Source organism: Canis lupus, chromosome 2 (genome assembly GCF_048164855.1).
Source record: "Canis lupus baileyi chromosome 2, mCanLup2.hap1, whole genome shotgun sequence".
NCBI lineage: Eukaryota > Metazoa > Chordata > Mammalia > Carnivora > Canidae > Canis > Canis lupus.
Window position 1 is genome coordinate 18,552,417 of NC_132839.1, and position 22,636 is coordinate 18,575,052.

At 34.7% G+C, this 22,636-nt stretch overlaps 1 long non-coding RNA gene across 21 annotated transcripts in view; it reads right to left on the reverse strand.

Annotated features, from left to right (window-relative positions):
- Positions 1-22,636, reverse strand: part of LOC140613213 (uncharacterized) — a 541,366-nt gene that overhangs the window by 295,616 nt on the left and 223,114 nt on the right. For 7 of the 21 annotated variants that reach the window (XR_012014409.1, XR_012014410.1, XR_012014411.1 and 4 more), the window contains one exon: positions 9,318-9,515. The exons of the other annotated variants lie outside the window; for them this stretch is intronic. This is a non-coding gene — a long non-coding RNA (uncharacterized lncRNA). Of the gene's footprint in view, positions 1-9,317; positions 9,516-22,636 lie in introns of those variants that run through there. 21 annotated transcript variants of the gene reach the window in all.

Sequence of the window (22,636 nt, forward strand, 5' to 3'; positions counted from 1 at the left end):
ACTTAAAGAAATTTTCATCACTCTTGAACCACTTTTTATTCAGCATAGAACTGAGTATATACTAATGCTGACAAGTATCCCAATCTCACAGAACATCCAACATGAAGATTTGGCACCTTATCTTCCAATGTGGAATATACAGTATCTGTTCTGTTCTTGGTCGTGGGGTCTCAGAGAACTAACGAAACAGAAAAAGTTCCAATTTTATATATTATTTGCATTTCCATGGACATTTGACATTTACACTTCCATGGACATGCTCTTTAGATCTGCTTTCAGATGAGTGTATTTATAGGATATTTCTCAGAAATGCTGGATAAATTTGGGAATTCAACATATTAATAAGCAAAACTTCATAGATCTATAAATAAGAAATACATAAATAAAAATATATACAATGACATTTTGAATAATATCATTGCACTTAATCTATTTGATATCACAATCTCACTGGGATGGTCTTTTGGCCTCATAAAGAACAACGACAACAGCATGCACAAATTCTTATCTTCAGAAATATAATGCAAACCAAACTGCAGGAGCAACAATATGCTCCTTTACAATCAGTTACACAGAGAAATGTGTATCAGAGCAGTAACTTCAACAACCATATGTTACATTATGGGAAATTTTATTATTCAGAAATACATTTTCCATTTTGGGGGGAGGAAGTCACAATAGGAATTTCAATTTATAGCCACTGAAGATCACTCCTATATGGAATCAATGTCCAAAAAAGTGAAGTAATGACTGAGAATATGTAGGAGATAAGATAGGCAGGCCTATAGCAATTGGGGAAGGAATTCAATTTTTCCAACAAATCTTTGGGAGACAAAGCTGAATAAAATGTAGTGCTCTTCAGTAGTGACTGAGGATAAGGCCTGAGCTCATGGGACTGGCACAGGCACAATCAGGACTATCAAACTATGGATGCCAGGGGAAATTTCTCAAAAACAAGTTATCCAAAACATTTTCTAACCTCAAGATCCAGGGCTTTCTGGATCTCTGTGGACATGAGAGTCTAGAGAATGGGATCTAACAGGCAGGATATAGGAGGTAGAAAGCAAAGGTTCTGCTTTATCAAATTAGACAGGTATTTTATTTAATTTTATTATTTTTGACAGGTATTTTAAACTTCAAATGAAGTATCAAAGATGTTTTAAGCCCCTAGATGTATTTTTTTAATTTCAAGTAGCAAGTGAATTTATGAAATGTTCTTTGAATTTAGAGAAAAGAGAAATTCCACAAACTTTTTAGCTTTGGGAATTTTTTTTTAAAATCCATTCCTTTTGACTAGTGTGCAAAACTGATTTATTATATTCAGGTGAAAATACATTAAGCCCCTCCCATCCAGAGTCACCAAAACATTATTTTTTTTTTCAATTATCTCCATTACTTAAATACAAATTTTTCTAGCTTGGTGCCCTTCCAAAAAATGCCAAAGGACTTGCTTTTCTGGTCTTGTCCAAGGATTTTGTAATTGAGTCTCCTGGTATCAAACCCACCCATCCACCTCCTCCCAACCCCCCCCACCCCAACGCCTCACCATTGTAAATATCAGCAACCCTGCAGCTGACTAAAAATTACCAAACATCAATTTGTGGCCAACTGCCTACTTAGCGGACAGCATCCCAAGTGATGGGGAAAAAAAAGAAACATTATATTTAGTTGATTCAATAGTATCAACTCCTTGCTCACAATAAATCAATTCTATAATTTCCTTCTCATCCTCTAAATAGTTCTATGCTCTCCTGATTCTACAAGATACTTTCATAAAATATTTTTAAACCCCATTTAAGTTTCTTTGCCATCACATAAAGATGAAATGGAAAGAGTAAAACTTCTCAGCTTCTAGACAAACCCAACCACTACCACTACGTTGTTATCTTTAATAAGATATGCATTTTAAATCATTCTGTTTTTCCTTCCAAATTCCCCTCATCTGGGACAACTATTATTGACAATTTATTTTATATCCTTCTTGATATTTCAGTATATTTAAATATTTTAAACCTATGTAATCATATTACACATAACTCTTCTGTGACTTTTTTTACTCAATATACATCAGGCAGTTTTTCAATTCAGGACATCTAAATAGGTTTAGCATATTTGTTCAGCAGTTGCATATTTCACTTCTTTTCCTAACAGCCACTTAAAGCTGTATCTAGGAGGGTATAAGAAAAGAAAAAAAAATAATAAATAAATGGGAGCACCTGGGTGGCTCAGGTGGTTAAGTGTCTGCCTTTGGCTCAGGTCATGATCCCAGGGTCCTGGGATCAAGCCCCCCCACCCAGCTCCCTGCTCAGCGGAGACTCTGCTTCTCCCTCTGTCCCTTCCTCTGGTTGTGCACTCGCTCTCTCTTGCTCTCTCTCTGTCTCTCAAATAAATAAAATATTTAAAAAAATAGAAAAGAAAAAATGTTCACAGGCCCTAATCTGCATAAAAATTATACATGCATGCAGGTAATAAAAAGCATATATATGTACACTCTGCTGCTGTCAGCTAACAATGTAGTATTTCAGGTGGACACTCAGGATCTACAGAATGCCCAAAGGATATACATTACTAAATAGAGAGATGAAGTGCTGAACTGGATATGGCCTTCCTCTTATTCAAAGGATGCAATGTTTTGTCTGCCAAGAATCTGACATTTTGCTTAAGGGTAAAATGAGAAAATATTTAAGTAGGCATTAAAGGAAAGCAAAGAAACTTGAGTAATAGCAAAATACCAGCAAGAGGACCACACAAATTAGTCCTAGGCCTCTAGGCAAAGGTCAGAGATTATAGAATAGGCCCATCAGAAATCATGGTTTTAAAAAACACAGACAGAAGTACAACACACAAGGGAAGCTTTTAGTCCAGGACTACTCACAAACTGTTTGTAGAAGAGATTGACAAAAAATTATCAGGTGGGAAAAATATCTGAGCAGATGATAGATCCTTTTGTGGCTGCCTCTAATGCCGAAGTACAGGCATATCAATAATTCAGCCTCTCACGCTGTCTAAAAACGTAAAGCAGAGTTGGTACAATTTAGTAAATGCCATCCATCCACAAAGCCCATACCAAGCCAATTTCCAACAGCCAATATTTTCCATCTTATTTTCTCTATAATATTTAGCTTTTTGCTTTAATTACACTTGATATTTGTAAAGAGAAAGCTGGCGTTGTAATAATTGGATAGCTTTTTTATCTATGTTGGCAGAAACAGAACTTTCTCTTATATTTGAAGAGCAATACAAAAGCAAAACTTCCTTTTCTCACCAACTCAATGCCAAAACTATCCTCTGAGTCACACCGTTTCTTTAAATCATGTTGTTCTGAAAGTTGAGATGTGTTATCTTAAACCTGCTGCCAGGATCCTCCTGTTCCTCAGTACCAAAAAACTCCCAGTGTCAGTTCATGCTTCTCCAAGACATTCTCTTTTTCTCCTTTCTTTTCTCCTCTACTTCCTTCTGATAGGCCCACTTTTTTCTTTCCTTCCTTCTATCCTTCTCTTCCTCCTCTCTCTCTTTCTGTCTCTCTCCCTTTATCTCTCTCATTCTTGATCCAAGACAGCAAAGGAAACACAACCTTTTAAAATTATAGATCCAAAATTATAGAACCAAAAGAAATACTGCAAAGTAATTCTCCTCCTACCCATTTTTTTTTCTGGAAAATAATTCTAGACTGACTCAGTGCAATTGTTTCAGCTTTAAGGGAAAAAATTAATCTCCTAAAAGGAAAAAAAAATGTTTGTGTTGAATTAAAATTTAAATATTTATAAAAGATTTTCAACTGGACATGAAGTTTTATTTATTTATTTATTTATTTATTTATTTATAGTTTTATTTATTAATACTAATCAAATAGAAATGTATATTCTTAAATTTTCGCATCATTAAGTACTTAAAATTGCATTGTGAAATCTTGGAAAGGTACACTGTTTGATACATACTAAAGGCATAATGAGTTGACTGGACAGTATTCAAATATGTATCTGTTAAGGGTTGTTACAAAGCAGGTTTCCTAAGTTCTCATTATCTTAAGTTATTCTTAGCATTTTTCAAGTACCAGCAACAATCCTTAAATTTTTAAAATTCATTTTGCAAGCAAAATAGATAATGCTACCAGTACACAGCTACCAAACTTTCCATTTATGTACTCAAAATACCTGTTTTGAAAGGACAATTACCTGTTTTCAGTCACAACTTAGGTGTAAATCTCTAAAATTTTAGCTGACAGGTTTTACTATGTAATAAAACATGTCAAATTCAAACTGACAAGTGGATTTCATTTTTGGAGGGCTTTTCCTCACACCTTTTTCCATTAGAATACAAGTACTACTTAGCCATATGATTTTCTGCAAAACTTAACCAAAAATGTAAAACATAATGCATGTCTCAACATCTTCGCACTTACATGGAAGGCTCTGGGGGGAGGGGAAGCCTTGCTAAATTCAGAAAAGTGTACTGTCTGTAAATGAAGAGGCTGCCAGCTTTCATCTGTTGTCTTTCTTTAGGTGCTTGAATGGCTGCCTTCTAAACCTCCACTGAGGCCAGCTACCCCATGTCTGGTTGCATCTCTGAAATTCTTCAATTACTCAGTTTGCGGGTTTAGAATATCGCATTGTCCAGCCACACTTATTCAAAACATCTGATCTGGACACAGAGAGATGTCAGCCGGTGGTCTTAACCACTGAGTTTGCAGCTTGTCTTTTAATGGAGATCTAGAGAGATGTAGAGTGCAATCATCCCATTAAGTATGCGCATGGACCATTTGTTTAATCAAACTGGAAATCATAAGATAATGAATTATGTTAATTTGTTTTAAGTCACAATTGATACTGGAAATAAATACTAAATGGCAAGTTATATAAACAGTAAAGTGTTCTTATTGTGGATATTTGCTCCAGTTTGGTGAGTGGTGAGACAGTAAGATAAAGTTCACTGAAAATGTGTATGTGTGTGTGTGTGTGTAAAATTAATCTATTCCATCACTCCAGTCATTAGCATAGGTATTAAACAATAAGAATTAGTACTCTTACAACAAAACTTCTTAATTTTGTGCCATAATTCTTAGATAAAAAGAAAAAGGGATAAGCCTATATTTGCATACAAACTTTTAATTATTTAAAATTTTAACCTAACAATAGATATTTACAGTCTTAACTGTTCATACGATTGCCTCAACATTAAATAGAAAATGATATTTATTTATTACCAAATGTCTTATAACAAAAGAAAAGCTTTGCTGTTATTAAAAGTGGACCACTAGTGCCCCCTTCTGATACAAAAAATGAAGAACAATTTTTCCCTTAGACTTGAAAAGACACTCTATGCTAATCCTCTAAACAGCTGTTTCAAGTCAGATTTATGCCAATTCTTTTCTGATTTAATAATAAATCCCTCATTTATCTCCTAAAATGTTGAATATTCTGATGTTTTACTATTGTGAGTTATCTTCCTAGGAAACATTACAAAGTCAGGGAATCCTGTTAATTCTTCAACATAATCAAACGCCTCTATGCAAATTGAGCTTTAAAATTAATTCTGAAAAAAATCTTTTAAAAAATATTTGATGTTTTATCCTCATTGGTTTTATATTTGATCGTGTGAAAGCTAATAAACCTGAATCTATACCTGCCTTAATCACATTAAATGTCATGTTACCTCGCTTTTCACCAAATTCAAGCTGATACTCACAGACACACTCATTCATTACATTCCTCTCTGACATACCATAAAGGGCAAAAGGCAGCATGATAGATTAAAAAGATATTGTGGTACAATATTAATTACAGTATCAGCACCTCTTTCTAGCTCAGACTGCATATAAATGTCTATTTTCATTTTTACATTCAGAATATACTTTGAGGGAGAATGGATTTATTGAATAGACATAGTAAATGGCAACTCTGGTCGGATATTCTAATGACACCAAGTATGAGCATACTAAAAAATTTGGAATCTTTGTCTTTAACCCAATTTAGTGTTTGTGCAATTATTTTTAGATTATGAGATTGGGAGATAATATACAAATCATAATGTGACTAGATACAGTAAAACAGAAACATTTAAAAATTCTTCTTCGTGAAACTAAAATTCCAAACATCATTTTTTAAGGATTTGTTCTAAAAGGATAACAAAATAATATTTTTAACATGTGAAATATTAAAATAAATCATACTGTATTCTTAAATACAAATAGTTTTCTGCATGTTGGGCATATTGCAGTAAACTAGTACAAACTTCCATTAGTTAAAATAGCCCACAAAATAACAGTAACTTGTAATACCATTTAACTGTGTCAAAATAAAAATATTCAATATTTATAATCAATTTTATCAAAATATGAATTTATATTCAAGGTCAACCTCAGATAAAATTATCTCAAGCAAAAACATCATGCTGAAACTTTAAGGGACTTGCTAAATAAATATTCCAGTTACCTGACTTGACACAAATCATATGTTACTCCTCAAGTAACCTTATTTCATGAGGTTATTACCCATGTCTCATTTCATAATAATTTTGCTTTCTGGAAAATATAAGGACTTTGTGGGGTTTTTTTCACTCCTTCCTACTGTCCACATTGCGGTGTGTTTCTTTTTCACTGACAGAGTTCAAGTTTCACACGTGGAAAATGACAACCACTTTGATTTGGTGATACAAAACATCTGAATCCATCAGGAATAACTGGGTCTAGGGACATGTTTTCAGTGCTGTGTCTCAAACTGAGAAGCCCGTCTCTGTGAAACTACGAAAGACCCAGGAAGTAGCATCAAGGGGATAATTTCTGAATGGTGTGTTTTTACTTATCAAATTAGTGACTCTCCTGTAGCTCATCCTTTTGGCCAGGAAGAACAGTAGGGTGAGGATTGCTGACTCTGCTAGTCATTCTCCTTCCCTGGGAATCTGACAGAAATCACTTATTGCTACTAAAAATCTGTGATGTGATCCAGATGTTTCCATTCCACTTTTTCCCTTCAGATCTTCAAAAATATACAAAGAAATCTCTCCATATTCAGAATAATAAATCAAATGAGAAAGCAATTTAAATTATAATCCTATTTTTAAGAAGCAATAATGATTGCATCCTATCACAGAAAAACTAAAATGTATTTGATTTCTAGCTTTAACTCTTTGACTGCATTTAATTATAGCCCTCATTTTATTATCACTACCAACAGCCATATGTGGGGCACCTTTGAATGCATTCTGACACTCGGAGGCCAATTCTCTCTGAATGCAAACTACACAAGTACAGCTGCAGAGTGCTGCTGCTGGTGTGCGGACACTGTAGACACGCAATTGTTGCTAAGTTGCATTGCATTAATGAATATCTACCTCAAAAAAACGGGCAGGCATGCAGGCTTTAAGGCAAATCTTACATTCTATTCAGAAATCTCAAAGTTGCTAAAGACAATTCAGAAGGAAGAGAATCCCTAATATTTTAGTCATAAATGAAACAGTAATATGTACGGTTAAAATGTTGCTATTATAATCAAAAGGACTCCCAAAGAGAGAGCAAATGTGATCCATGTACATGGGAGGAAAATCATCTTTACAGAGACTGAAACGTTCAGCCCTAAATTCCAATTCTTAATTCATATATACCAGTTATCCAAATGTTTAAAATATTTGGAAAAATAACTAAGCTTTCCCATTTATGTAAATATTTATAGAATTCGTACAAATCTCCACTCTCCTAGTTTTATGATGTCTTCTCCAAGCTATATTCTATCTAAACTTGGTGGATTTGTGTAGTAAATACGAAAATCATACAATGGTATCCAAACAGGAAAAAATTGAAAGAAAAATGTGCTTCAAAAAATTAGCAAATATAGCTGTTATACCTGTTAATGATGAATTCCAACTTTAAGTAAAGATTTTTCTCCACAGTAGATCGTGGGAGTTCATGATAACTATAGGTATGATCAAGGCTTATTTCAATGCTTTGAAATGTCAAATGAGTAATTTTATTCTCTTTTATTTTTAAACTATTTGCAGAGACAACACAAATTATATAATGTTACATTTATTTTAACCTACACTTCTTCCTTCATAAGGTTACTTGTCTAAACATTTCACTAACATTGTGCAATTTTAAACTGAGAAAAAGAACAAAGTTACAAGTGTGACAATTTATCAGGAATAGATTAAGTGACAGCTGTAACTAGAATCAGAATTAGTAGATTATTTTAATAGTTCCAGGAAGAGTATAATTTACAAAAGTACATTTGAATGATGTTAGGAAGATAGCATGAGAAATTATTTGCTTAGTACAAGATGATTTCTTTAAATTAAACTTTGATAATATTCTCTCCATTAGAATATTTTTTTAAGTATAGAGATGTGTCTTCTGATTGAACAATTCAATTCATCATTTGATTCATTGACATGAGGGAAAAGTGAGTATTTCCTAAAGATTTTACTCATGTCATAGAATCTCTTTGAAATTTATAATTTTTTAAAACTATCTTTTGATGGATTTATTGATTGCCCTTACCATAATTCTAAAGATACTGTATAAGCTTCCAAATGTTTTGATATATTAAATTGGCTGCATCTCATCTTTTTCATAACCTAATTTCTAACAAAGGATGTTGTGAAGCATAGATTCGTTATGTCCTCTTTATCAAATTTCCAAGATCTAGACATCTTTCCCTTTTTCCCTTCAAAAACTGCCTGAAATACTACTTCTCCAAGAAGTCTCAACTACTTAAGGGGCATTAATCCAAAATCTCCTTGAGTCTAATATCTCAACAGTCAATACTTATTCTACTACCAGAAATAAACAACCCACTTGACTTCAATATAAATTTATCTGTGATCCATGCTTTTTGTGAAACATCTTTCATTATTCCTACCAGTATGTTCTTTTGTAATTCTCTCCATGTGAATGTCATTTCTTTAGATTAAAAAGGAAGAAAATCTTTCATAGGAACTATTTAACCCCTGTACAGTTATGCATGATTCAGGCCCTTATTAAATGACAACAGAGATAAAAAAAAAAACATTATTATTTTCATAAATGTTCCTGAAAAGGGATAACTTTGATTTGTGAATTAGACTGAATGCTAAGACAATGTTCAATTCCAAATTACATAATTTATACGCTTCTCTTTCTAAACATTCCTCGTTGGTAAGAATAATCTGTTAGCCACTTATTATCCCATTTGACTTTTACAAATCATAGGCATTGCAAGGCTAAATGTATTTTGCAGTCAGTTTCAATACTTAGGATGAGCAAAACCATGACTTACAAGGACTATAAAGAAATTGCATGACATCCTTACCCTCACAGCGATTGATTACACTCTTTGAAAGCAAAATAATTTTTTTAATTTTTTTATTTTATTTATTTATGATAGGCACACAGTGAGAGAGAGAGAGAGAGAGGCAGAGACATAGGCAGAGGGAGAAGCAGGCTCCATGCACCGGGAGCCCGACGTGGGATTCGATCCCAGGTCTCCAGGATCGCGCCCCGGGCCAAAAGCAGGCGCCAAACCGCTGCGACACCCAGGGATCCCCTGAAAGCAAAATAATTTTAATTAAAGCACAGTCTCTAAGTTATGCTCTCATAGAGTATAGGAGATTCCTATAGTATCTTTTAAATTAAAACCATGCTTCCTTGTAATGGTCTCCAGTATAAGCCAAGAAGCTGATTCATTAGGTAAGGTCTTCAGGGATGTGAATGGCTATCGTGCCATCACATACTGAGTTTCTCTGGGCCTTGCAACATACCGCCTTCCATCCATCCTCCTAGGTGGGAACCCAATTGCTTACCCAGACACTTAGACCACGGACAAGACCATTACAAGGAAACGAGTCAGGGTAGTTGTTTTCGGAATCATTATTATAAGTGAGGCAATTTATGATTTGAGGCTCCCTTTGCAATGTGACTCCTGCACGAAACACATACTCTTGAAATTGAACTTGACTGCCCTACAGATGTTGGTATTTCCCCCATGGAGAAAGAGATGGGGCTACTTCATTGACAACAGCAATTATTTTCCTCAGAAACATAACTTCTTGTCACAAGAGATCCTTAATCTCTACATCCTAGTTTCCCAATGGTGCTTTCTGGGGACCTAGGCTGCATGTGATAGTTAAAATCACAGCTGCCCTGTGGATTCCATGGGAGACCAAGGAGTTCAAAGCCATGGGCTGAACCTTAAGAGGGAAAAGACACAGAGGGGCAAAAGGATGCCAAAGAGAGCAAGCAGGCCACATGAAGGTAGAGGGTAACCAATTCCAAGGTTTTAAGGTCAGAACAAGAGTACAACATCCTCACTCAAGGCCAGCCATGGTGGTCTGTACAATGATACAGGCATATGTCTGAGAGAGGGTAGGTTCTGTTGAGACTAACATAAGAAACCAAATGTCCCGATAAAATTTAATTGATTAATTAATTAATTAAAACTATGCATTCAGTATTATATTTTCTAGGACAAAGGTAAAAGTTAGCTTTTCCATGAACTGATCCAGATGTGTTTTCCTCAGTAGAGTCAAAGAGAAAGAAAAGTGAGTGAGTTGCATAGATTTAGCAAGAGAGAAATAGAGAAATAGTAATTACTAGGTATGTAATAGGTATACCAAATGCTGAAAATGCAAACAAATATAAAGATTTGAGCTGTGTTACATTATTGACTTTAAGAAAGAATATTATTAGAAATATCCATATTTATGATACACTTCATTCAGTCTCCAGTTTGCTTCATGTTTTTTGGCTTGCTAAAGAAAGAGAAAGAAGTCCCATAGTGTCTGCATCAACCAACCAAATCCTTTCTAATCCTGAATTGGAGACTCATAACCTACCAAAGTGGTCTACTCAAAGAACTAAATAAATAACCATGCATAAATGTGATAAATGAGCAAAAAATAAATGAATAAAAGGAAAACTGGAGATCAACCTATAAACGAAGGCATGGTCAGAGAGGAATTTATAATTGAAAAATAAAATAAAACGTGACTTGAGAATACTTATGAATATAAATCTCCATGTGACCATTGAAGCTACAATTCTATAAATGCAAATACTCTGCACACAAAGGCAGTTATCAACAGAAATTAATATTTTACCACTATCATAGTTTCACCTGGAAAGAAAGTTCTTAACTGTATCCATATCTAAGCAGCATCTCCCTAAGTGAATTTTGAATACACTCAGAAACAACATCACACAACAATTAGCCAAGTTCTTGAAGGACATTCATTCCAAGTATATCAGGGCTGGCAAAGGAATGACTGCTTTTTAACTGCAGCTCATCTCCTTGAAATGAATTGTTTTCTTGAATCCTCTGTTGTAACTTGTACAGTTGGTAGCATGCAGTTGATTGTTCCCAGCATTTACATGGATGTGTATGTGCTTGTGAGTGGCCACTATGTGTGAAGTCTAAGGGGACTGCTCCATGTTAATGAGAAACCAAGTAATTCCTCTAGCAGCATCTGGCATAAGTGTGAATCACATAATTTAAAGCTGTCTTACATGCCTGGTTTCAAATTTTAGGTCTTCTTTCTTTAAAACCACTTTAATCACTATAATATTAAAAGGAGAAAAGTGTTTTCCTTTGTGTTTCAAGTAGCAATCATAGATTGGGAAAGCCACCATCCCGTGTGCTCTGACCGTACAGAATGAACAACGCAAGCTCATATTGCTGCTTTCAGGACATTTTGAAAAGGCAGATATCCCACAGCCAGGTGCGTCATAATCTGACAGGAAGCCTCTCGTGAGCCACAGGGCTGCAATCAGTAGGCAAAGTGATAGGTCACCCCAATTCACTCTACTGCTGAACTCTTGCAATATGAAAGTCCACCTCATCAGACTCTGAGCTCTTTATTTTTCATACCATTCTTTGTAAAGATTATAATGGAGATGCTTCAGCAAAACTTTAAGAATTTGCTACCCACAGTTCTCATGAAAAAAAGAATAATAATGTGAAGTCTGTGTCAAAGGTGCTTTTATTTGAATTAAATAAAAATAATCAACAGTATATTTTAATAATGTCACTAAGGTAAACCCATATCAAACCTTCATTTTAGCAATTCTGTGATTTTTCTTTTTTTTTTTCTGTGATTTTTCAAATCTGATTCATGCATAAAAAACATTTTCAGGAAAAAATTCACAATTAACTTAAAAAAATGATTTAAATTGTCTCCCTTCTTGTGCCCCAAATATGAACAGAAATGACCCATTTTTTAATCCCTTGTTTTTGGTTAAGATATTACAGAAATATTGGGCTAAGGATAGATTTTAAAAAGCAATAAGCTGGGTATTTCAAATGCCTCTAATGTATATTACTGTACATATCCATAACAAATTGATATGAAAACTTATAACATGCCTAAGAATCAGGAGCTCTCACTTAAAAGAGTACATTATTTTATGAGAATTATGGTGTGGTATCCAGACCCAGAGAACTTTGGAAAAAATATATCTAATCTCAAACAGCAAAAATAAACCCCCCAAAACTGGTAGCAATGTGATGTATGTGGATGACTTTAGTAAATCCTATTTTTGTAGATAATGAGTTACAGAATGAAATTTTATTTTCCTAGTTAAAATGGTAAAAAAAATTAAATGGAGCTTGAAATGATCAGAGACGATTACATTAAAATCTTTTGAGGCTGAAATTTTTATGACTCAAGTTTCTTCAAGAACTTAACCCCTGAAACACTCTATTTGCAAGTGTTACCAGCTTTACTCTTAAAACAAGTCTTAATGTAGTAAGGATGGCTTTGTAAAGGCATCTTCCTTGTTTACTGAAAAGAGGATAAGAACAGAAACATGAATTTTCCTCCTAATCAGGACTCCCCCTGAAAATAATAATTAGCTGCTGAGAGGCAATACTGTCTTAGCTGTCAACAGCTCTAAAATCAGAGATTCCAGTTTGATCATCTTAATATGACATGTGAAGTCCTCTTCAGGACCTAGAACGAGTATAACATAGATACAGCACTAATATAGATAGAGCACTAGTATAGAAAGCACCACGTCATTTTATTTTCCAGAAATAATCTCAGAATAAGGAAAAGTTAGAAACACTGGGAATTTTTTCAAAATCTGTAATTAGCACTCAAAATTAAGTAATGCTAAGTTACATATAAGGATTTTATTGAAAGGTTTAATTTTTCCCAAAACAGAGCTACCAGATAATTCTCATTGTGAAACTAAAGAGAAGACCCTGCAAGGTGTCTATTTATATTTGAAACATAGAAGATATTAGTGCCTGGAGATATGGAAAAATATATTATAGGTCCAACAGAGCAACAAATGGACATAGTCAAATTGTGCAACAATCCTGATAAATCTGGGTATGCCGGGACATTCCCATTAGAAGAGGGCCAGTTCATCTAGTCAATTAGGACTTGCTCCTGGGACATGAGCTGGAACTCAGAATACTAAAACCAAGGGTTTATTTATGCTCCCTCTTTTTAAAAGAAAGAACATACTATCCAGGAGAATTCTTTTAAAATAGCAACTGCTCTTCCTCGTTTCCCTTTTTGTTTCATACTCAACAGAAAAACATATTAGCATATATATGTTCAAATCTAGTCAACTTTATTTTAAATTCTAGCAACCAAAAGTAATCCTCTAACTTGCAGTTCCCTTTTTGCCCTGGCTTCACCTTTCCCATTAGGATTTTGTTTTGTTCTGTATGAGTTTTTGGTTTTGTCTTCTAAAAGTAATCAAACTAAGCAGATACAAAACAAAGAAAAAATGTTCTCAGGCAAATAATTCCCAAGAAATAAACAATATGAATTAGCCATAGATGCTTAATGCCTTCAGCTCAAAAAATATATATGCTTCAGTAAAAATACTAAATTCCAAATATTTGACCCTACCTCTGCTGATTGTATTTCGTAAATATATGCAGTTACAATTAATACATGAAATTATAAATATATAAAATTACAAATAGCAGATACAAAGTACTCATTTTAAATGGTTTAAAGAATATATTGAAAATATTAGTGTGCACTTAGAATGCCCAAAATTTAGGAAAACAAGCTACAGCAAAGAAACTATTTTCCTCCTCAAAGTACAGTTCTACAATCATAGGTGAATACTTTGTTTTACAAAAAAAATATTTTACCTTTTTAGAGGAGTCGAAAGCCAAAGAAAAAAACATTTTCTTTGCAATAATGAATGTGATTCTTGCTGTTTTAAATAGTAAAGCCAAAGAATTATTTTTAAGAACTTTGAAACCAATCTTTTTTTGCAATAACCTCAAATAAAAATCATGTCATCATTTCTACAACAATTATCCCTATTTTATTTGGGTAAATTTTTTTCATGAAAGCAGGTTCAAAAATATATATTCATCTATAATATTCTTATAAGGTCTCGTGATTTTGAAATGTGGCATATTATTCAGCTTTGGGTCTTTGATGTGTGTTTTCCACTCAATCCATGCTCCAACAATTCTGTCATACAGAGAACTGAAAATTAAGTTATTCTCACCAGCAATACTCCCCCACAAAGAATCTATCAAACCATAGATATAAACCTCAGAACAATTCCTGCCAGGTTTCTCATGCAAATGCTGCAGAAAAACTTACAAGAGCACTTTAAGATATTGAGAACCCTTCAATACAACCCAGTATAATAACTTTTACTTGCTAATTTCTATGGGTCAGTTGCAAAGGAATAGACCTGTCAATCAGTTTCAGATGTAGCAGAATTTGTCTGTCTACAAACAGGGATACTTTGTCGTTGCCATAGAGACTAATCCTCCACTTTCCTTCTGTTGACACAGCTAGTCACAGTCTAAACTACCCGATCACACTTTTAATAGGCAGCCGACCGGAGTACCATAAAATGCTCAAATCAAGTTTGCAACACTTGAGGCACACACTGTTGCTTTTTAAAAAAAAATATTATAATTTAAACCTTGTCATATATTGAGAGTCCGATTTGTTCCTTTACCTATCCACAGTATAGAGAAATAGTTAACCGTTGCTATGTTAAATGACGAATTAAATACTATTTTCCAACAAAATGCACCAGAAACCAATATGAACAGAATATAGCTCATAAGGGTTAGAATGCCCATTATTCTATCCTCACAGCTTCATAAGTAGGATAGATTTCTTTGTTCTTCCATACTGTCCTTCAAATATATATTCATGGTATCTCGCTGTCCAACAATCTTAGACATTAAAATGAAGGACCAGAGTCTTTGAAATTATCAAGAATATGATCACATTTTAAAATTCAAAATTGACCAATGTGTCAATTTTATTCCATTTATCAGATTTATATAAAACTATGACCATAGTGTATGCTCTCTTTTCAACTAATCTGACAACATTCGTTAGTCAATTTTATTAATACCAAATATTATTTTATCTAAGTTAAAGGTTTTATTTTCAGACGCTGTAAACAGTTAATCCTTAGGTAGTAGCTTGATTCCTAAATCACTAGTCCAAGTCTCTATAATATCTTCCCTGGCAATTTTAACAGGTTGCTTATAACTTTGTTTCCTGTGAAGATTTCATTTCTTTGAAAGTTGTTACATTATCAAGTTCCACTCAAGATTTCCAAAGGTTATTGAACTACAACAGCATGCCCTTTCAACATATTTAATGAAAAGTTTGTAGTGACTCCTTCAATTAAGAAGGAAAATTGATGTGTATCATTAATTACGTCAGTAGAAATCATAAATCATCACTGAGTGCTGCAATTAATTATTTTTAAATCATGTGAAGAAAAATGACAGACACAAGATAAATCCATAGGCTCTTCAGATGAGAGGGATGTGGGAGGAAAAATATGAGGAAGAAAGGATACTACAAATTAAAAGCAATTCATAAATAAATAGCCACCTTATTTTTTTCTATAGATCAGTATGAAAAATGATATTGGGAGTACTTGAAACATGAACATTATATGTCTTTGTTAGTCCCGTAACACTTGAGTTTCAAGAGTTGATTATTTATCCATTTTATTAATTCACATCACACTGGTACAAAGTGAAATAAAAATTCTCAGTCCAGATGCAATTTTTTTTTAGAATAACAGTGAGAAATGGTTAAGCATGTGTTTCATTTAGATTGAATAAATACTTTTTTTCAGCAATTTTTGTCCTTAGATATTTAATTCAAAAACATACATTTTCTTAAACACATACATACAACTTGTTGAAAAGTCTTTCCATTTTAAAATCAATAAATATAAACTGCATTGCTAATTTTCAGTTACTTGTTTAACAAGGTAGCTAACCAGTTTTTACGTTATATACACTTAATGAATTCCACCGTAAATCCCTTTGATGTCCTGACTTTTCCATTGTCAAACATCTCTCCTATAGGAAAGAAAGGTATATTTGGCACCACAAATTGCTCATCCTACAAATCTGTATTTGTCTATATTAGGATTAAAAAGACAGTATGTTGAGATGGAAATTGCAGCTATAATACACCCAAACAATTACTGTTCTTAAGGTTTCATAAATAATTTAAAGAATTCATTTATATTTAACCCTAATGTTAAAGAGTATAATTGGAGGTAGTTCTTAATACAGTATTCAATACTCACCCATCCCCCTTCCATCTCTCTCCTCCCCGCTCTTTCCCTTGCCTGCCCTCCTTGCCTCTCCCTCCCCACCCCCCCCACGCACACATGCATGCACACCATTCTATTCTTTGGGCTCAATTATCACCTGTAACATTTGACTCACACACACATAGTTACAACACCCCCAAGCTCTCTCCAGAGTTCCAGTCTCAATTTCCCACTTTCTCTTGGGCAAAACAACCTGGGCACTCTACCAGAACTCCAAAACCACCATCTGTCTAGAAAAGAGCTCACTGTCTTTCCAAGCTTATTTCTGTTCTTTATTTGTATTTAAAAGACTCATACTAATACTTTCCTAGTAACAGACTCAAAACTTTAATTTACCAGAACATCCCATTTCCTCTCAGTGACATCCCACCTTTGCCAACTTTGGTTATATTCTTCACTTCCCTTGTACTCCTAAAATATCTATCCTTTTTCCAGTCTATTATTTTCCCTTGTCTGTTTTATTCCAGCTGCCTCCTAATTGGTCCCCTCCTTCCTGCATTACCATCCTTTACCTCTTCACCTTTACCCAATGAATTTGTATACAGGACAGCTCTAAAACTCTATATTCACTGTTTAAAGACCCATGATGACAACAGAATAAACCTCCAGCTAACATATTTTTTGTAACTGCAACTTTTTATTTAAATTCCTATTAGTTAACATACGGTGTATTCTTAGTTTCAGGTGTAGAATCTACTGATCATCACTTACATACAACACTCCGTGTTCATCAAAAGTGCCCTCCTTATTTCCTCTCACCCATTTAGCCCATCCTCTCCTGCCCATCTCCCCTCCAGCAACCCTCAGTGTGTTCTCTATAGTTAAGAATCTAAGGGTTTGCCCTTTTCTTTCCCCTATGTTCATCTGTTTTGTTTCTTAAATTCCACATATAAGTGAAATCATATGATATTTGTCTTTCTCTGACCAACTTATTTAACTCAGCATTATACTCTCTAGTTCCATCCACATCATTCAAAAGGCAATATTTCATTCTTTTTATGCCTGAGTAATATTCCACTGTGTGTGTATCATATATTCTTTATCCACGTATCAGTCCATTAACATATTTTTAAGAGGTCAAGCAGAAATAAACCGAAGACAAAAATTATTGAATGATGCCCCAACTTCTCAGCCTGATGTTCAAATCTGGCCACGTTCTCACATCTGGCTACAGCATTATTTTCTAATATGATTTTCATTCCCGTCTACCTTCTCAAGGGAGTGCAGTTGTACAAATAACATGATGGGGAAGTAACATAAACATAAGAAAATAGAGACTTTTTCAACTTAGTTCTTTGATATATTTTTAGGTATACAACATCAGAATGCTAAAAAAATATTTCCTTGGTAATTGAAAAAAAGAGATTGATTTGTATTATAGGACATTGTACTGGGAGTATGTAGTATATGGTCATATTATCTATAAGTATATATGTATTCACCAAAGGTTAGTTAGGACTATAAAAAGGAATTTGTTTGACCAATTAGCTGTGTCATTTACTAGTTAGTGACCTTCAGATTAGCCACATAAACACACACACACACACACACACACACACACAAATGAAGTCTTTTACTTTTTTTTTTTTAAGGATCTTATTTATTTATTCATGAGAGACACACAGAGAGAGGCAGAGACACAGGCAGAGAGAGAAGCAGACTCCATGCAGGGATGCCAATGTGGGACTCGATCCTGGAACCCCAGGATCATGCCCTGAGCCAAAGGCAGACACCCAACCACTGTGCCACCCAGGCGTCCCAGAAGTCTTTTACTTTTTAAATGGAGCAAATACTACCAAATTTGGAAGGTTGTTTTACTATTAAGTGAAATTCATTTTTAAAAGGGTATTTCCTGGAACGCCTCGGTGGCTCAGTGGTTGAATATCTGCATTTGGCTCAGAGCATGATCCCGCAATCTCGGGATCGAGTCTCTAAATCTGGCTCCCTACATGGAGCCTGCTTCTCCTCCCTCTGCCTGTGTCTCTGCCTCTCTTTCTGTGTCTCTTATGAATAAATAAATAAAATATTTTAAAAATATAAAATAAAATAAATAAAAGGGTATTTCTTCACACATAGTAGATACTCAGTTTATTTTCTCTCTTTCCTTCCACTCATTTTTTAACTTAATTAACATTTCCTCTAACATGTATGCCTTTTGCTCACTCAGATGGCTCTGCCTGGCATACTCATTCTTCCTATTTTAGCCTGGCCAAATCCTACCTACTCTTCAAGAATGAATTCAAATGATATCTCTTCCATAATTCTGTTCCTACTGGTCAGTAATGACCCTTCTAGTGACACCTAATCTGTTCCACTCTGGGGCATTTATTTCATCTTCATCATTATAGTCTAAGAGTAATAGCAACTTTTTTCATATCTGGTTCATTTTTTAATGACTCCTCTTTCCCTAACATCTAACATGATACCAAGCACAAGAGTACTTAATGAGTAAATATAGGTTATCTGAACCTAATTTATTGTCAGGCAAAAAATCAGAACCATAGAAATTAGTGAAAAGTCACAGGTCCAATCGTTAACATAGGATAACAACAGAACTCAAGCACTGTTTTGCTTCATCCTAGGATGTTAGAACCTATATTATTATGCTAATTCTCACTATGAAAGGAGAATAGACTGTCCCATTTTCTTACATTCAAAATATAGTCCCAGTTCCTAAAGCAAAATCAGAAAAGACTGAAGGTTCTTTACTTTGGATATATACTAGTTGTTTCTATAGTCTAAACAGAAGCAATTAGAAACAAGATACTTGAAAAAATATTCATATCAAGCTTGGACTTCAGTCAATGACTTTTTTGGGACACATCAGAGAACTATAGGGAAGGGAAAACTGCCACTCTAAAATCCAGAAAGAGAGGAGAATCCAGCAAATTTATACAAGATCTACCTTCTTGTGACAGAACTACTGGAGGGTAAACTGGTGAGGACACTCCAATGGTAATATGATGATGTACTAGAGCCTGAGTGTGGACTAGCATAAAAGTGAGAAACTCCTGAAGGGCCTTAGTCTGACGGGAGCCCCCAGAATCTTGTGAGTTTCATGGACCCCACCAGGTTCTTATGGTGAAAATCCAAGAAAAATCCTCTCATAGTTGTGGCATATAAGTAATTACTGTGAAATATGCCCAAATCATTCTGTATAACAAAGACCTCCTTTCCAAGGGAAAAGACTCGAGCTTTACTTGAGCTTATCTCAGCAGAGTAGAAGGGGAGTGTCTGTCCCATTTCAGCCTGCTGTAGTGTTCCTGTCTCATCTATGGGGGTAACAAAAGCTATATACCTCATGATAAAAACCTTTGGCACACTAGGAAGAGAAGGGAACTTCTTCAACTTGATAAACAGCATCTATAATTAACCTACAGCTGACATCAAACTTAATAGTGACAAATGAGATGTTTCCTTCTAAAATCAGAAACAAGGCAAGGATGCTACTACCATCACTTCTACTTAATATCGTACTGGAAATCCTAGCTAATGTAATAAGATCAAGAAAAATAAAAGGAAATAGAAGATAGATTGGAAAGGAAGAAATAAAACTGTCTTTGTTCACAGATGACATGACTATCTGTGTAGAAAACTCCAAAGAATCAGCACAAAAACTCCTGGAACTAATAAATGATTATAGAAAGGTCACAGGACACAAAGTTAACATATAAAAGACAAATGGGGATCCCTGGGTGGCGCAGCGGTTTGGCGCCTGCCTTTGGCCCAGGGCGCGATCCTGGAGACCCGGGATCGAATCCCACGTTGGGCTCCCGGTGCATGGAGCCTGCTTCTCCCTCTGCCTGTGTCTCTGCGCCTCTCTCTCTCTCTGTGACTATCATAAATAAATAAAAATAAAAAAAAAATAAAAATAAAAGACAAATGTTTTCTTATATACCAGTGATGAATAATTGGAACCTAAAATTAAAAGCACAAAACCATTACATTAGCACCAAAATAAAGAAAGAAAGAAAGCACTTAGGTGTATATCTAATAAAATCTGACAAGTTCTAAAGGAGGAAAACCACAAAATGCTTATGAATGGAACCAAATAAGATCTTAATAAATTAAGAGATAGTCCAAGTTCATCTGCAGCAAAATAATATTATTAATATGTCAATTCTTTCCAACTTGAAATATAGGCTCAATATAATTCCAAGTAAAATCCAGTAAAGGAATCCAGGGCCCCTTGGAGAAATGGCTATTTCTAGGACTGAGGCAAGAAATACACATGATAAAGCTAGAGTTCCCAATGCTCAAACTGGAACAATTTAAGCAACATAATAAATAAATATTGGATTATAAGACAAAGAATTTAAAAATTCCCATATAGATAAATGATTCAATTAATAAATAGGGCAGAATAGACAAAGCTCCAATGCAGAAAATTCTAAATAATTTATGTAGATACTTCACTATCAAAAATATGGAACATAACTTTCTACTATAGAAGTGTGGGTTGTGCATAGTAGCCTCTTTCTAAAGAGTACAAGAGGAGAAGAAAGCTAAGTTTAGAACAGAGAATTATAACAAACATCACTTCAGCCTAGTGCCTGGAGTTACCTTCAACAATAGTAACTCATTTTTTCATGGTATGTACTCTTAATAAGATACGATGAAAACAGCACTTTATCTCTGTGATCTTCCTCCCCAAAATGCGTATCAGTCTAATCATGAGAGAAACATTAGAAAATTATCAATTCTAGAGAACCTGAGTGGTTCAGTCAATATAGCCTCTGATTCTTAATTTCAGCTCAGCTCATGATCTCAGGGTCCTGAGACAGAACCCTGAGTCAGGTGCCATGCTGGACGTGGAGCCTACTCAAGATTCTCTCTCCCCCTCTCCCTCTCCATCTGCCCCTCCCTGCTCTGTCACTCATGCTTGTGCTCTCTCTGTCAAATGAAAGAAATAGAAAAGAAAGAAGAAAGAAAGAAAGAAAGAAAGAAAGAAAGAAAGAAAGAAAGAAAGAAAGAAAGAAAGAAAGAAAAAAAGAAGAAGAAGAAGAAAAGAAAGAAAGAAAGAAAGAAAGAAAGAAAGAAAGAAGAAAAAAGAAAGAAAGAAGAAAAAAGAAAGAAAGAAAGAAAGAAAGAAAGAAAGAAAAGAAAAAAGTATCAATTGAGAGACATTCCACAAAATATCTAACTAGCACTCCTCAAAGCTGTCAAGTCACCAAGAACTAGGAAAGTCCAAGAAACTATCACAGCCAAGAGGAGACTAGGAAACATGGGGATTAGGGAGAGTGGTGGTATCCCAGATGAGATCCAAAAAACAGACAAAGGAAATTGGAATGAAGTATGAACTTTAATTAATAATAATGTATCAATATTACCTCATTAATTGTAACCAACCTATCATGCTTATGTAAGAAGTTAATAATAGAGAAACTTGAGTCCTCATTATAGGAGGATTCTCTGTACTATTCACAATTTCTCAATGAATCTAAAAATGTCCTAAAATAAAAGGATTATTCAAAAGAATGGTAGGCTTAGAAACAGTAAAATTATGTCATAAACTTTATCAAGCAGCCCATTTCCTTAAGAGTGTTCTGTTGAACAGTGGGAACAAGGGCTCCAGCACCCCATTGTTCCAACTTGCTTCAAGGTTGTGGCCCTTTAATAGGATAAAAGGTCAGAACATAGAGGTCCACTCTAAGAGCCAAGATTATCAGGTTTAAGATTCTAGGTAAGATCTTGAGACATGTATTTTCACAGGTAAGAACAGCCTGAATTTCTACAACAGTTTGTAGGGAACTGAACTGTTAAACAAGTTAGCAGAGAACTGCCCATGACCATGCACTCTGCAATGGAAGCCCAGGCCTGCACCACAGACAGTGGGAGGAGAGGTGCGTGACTACCAGCAGGGAGCACTCTCCAAAGCCCAGATCAGATGCGGCCATCGTGACATTGGGCATGAAAGACCCTCACAGAGAAAAAAGCAGGAGCAGGAGCTGTTAGGACAGGAAGCCCCAATGCTCCTTCCACTGAGACTCAGTCACTGCTATATAAACCATGTGACTGCTGTGTTTCCTTTCTCCCTTTTCCAAATGAGACTGTTTCACTGTAGTAATTGTGAGCTGATCTAAA